This window comes from Nannospalax galili, unplaced genomic scaffold (genome assembly GCF_000622305.1).
Source record: "Nannospalax galili isolate Female #2095 unplaced genomic scaffold, S.galili_v1.0 scaffold1347, whole genome shotgun sequence".
NCBI classification, from domain to species: domain Eukaryota; kingdom Metazoa; phylum Chordata; class Mammalia; order Rodentia; family Spalacidae; genus Nannospalax; species Nannospalax galili.
In genome coordinates this window covers 143,834-145,176 of record NW_008356829.1, presented here as the reverse complement: position 1 = coordinate 145,176, position 1,343 = coordinate 143,834, and positions in this window count along the sequence as shown.

Here is a 1,343-nt window from a genome sequence, read left to right as displayed (position 1 = left end):
GGAGTGAAATTGGGGTATAAGGGAGACTAGTTGGAAGGGAAGGGAGAGAAAGGTAGGGAGGTGTGGGAAAGAAGGAGCTCAAGAGAGGTAGGACCATAGGAGAAGGGTATTAGGGAGAAAGGGGAGAAATGGGGGCACCTTAAATGGGAAAACCACGATGGAGGGGTGAGACAATGTGAGAGATAAACAATGTCTAGCTAGTTTTGAAAACCAGAAGGAACCATATTACTCCTACAACCTACTGACAAATTATACATAGCAGATCAAGAAATATATCTCTAGGTAAGGTTTATCTGAGAACAACTGGTCTTTGCCCAAAATCTATCTACATGATACACAGTAATTAAAAATACCAGACCAGTGGAACTAACCTTCTTGGGTGTTTAACAGACATTCTTTGAGGTCTATAATAATTCAATCAGAGGGACATAAAAGACACTCTTTGCTCCTTGCCCTCCTAGGTCGACTAGTTCCAGGGAACCATGAGAATCCCTCAAAATGTCCTATAATGGTGGTGGGTCACCTGTCCTCTTCATCAAGGAGGCCGAGGAGACCCCACCAGATGGACTTCAACCAGTGTCCAGTCTATAAAGAGGAGGGTAAACACAGAGGAATCACATCCTCCATGCTTCCAAGCGAAGCCAACCATGGTTGAGTAAGACCTTTGACTTATCTTCATATAGGCGGAACTGGTAAAAGAAAGGAGCCAGGGCTCCTCCCAAGTCCATGTGACCCCTGAGGGACAGATCCTCAAGTGGCCTTAAGAGTAAAAATAAATTGGTTTATCTGGACCAACTGTATGTCCTTAAACACTCAAAAGGAAAGAATAACCAAAGATTAAAGGAGCCAATATAATTTCATAAGAGTCCATATGTATAGCTAAAGGCTACATAACAAGCAACAATGCCAGACAGGCGATACCTTCTTTTGAGTTGTTGGCCATGGTGGCCAAAGGGATTCTCAGATAGTAACCCAGCACAGAACTGGGAAATTGAATAGCAGACTCCAATCTTATCCAATGGAATATTGACAAATGATTACCACTAGATGAGAAACAGCTGACCCTCCTAAAACAAAGACCTCTATATAGGGTGAATAATTCACCAGCAGGTTTATTGGGGAATGGCTGGGGGTGCCAACAACACAGCAGAAAGTAGCAAGGATATCAGAGTATAAGAGCCCTAGTGGGGGGAGGGAGGCTATGGGAGGGTGCTACCTGGGAATTGGGTGTATAAATTAAAAAAAAATTCTTCAAAGAATAAAAATTTGCTCCTTAATAATTAGTAGATGTGAAAACCATCACCACTGAAATCTCCCTGGTGATTTTAAATCCATGATCAGAT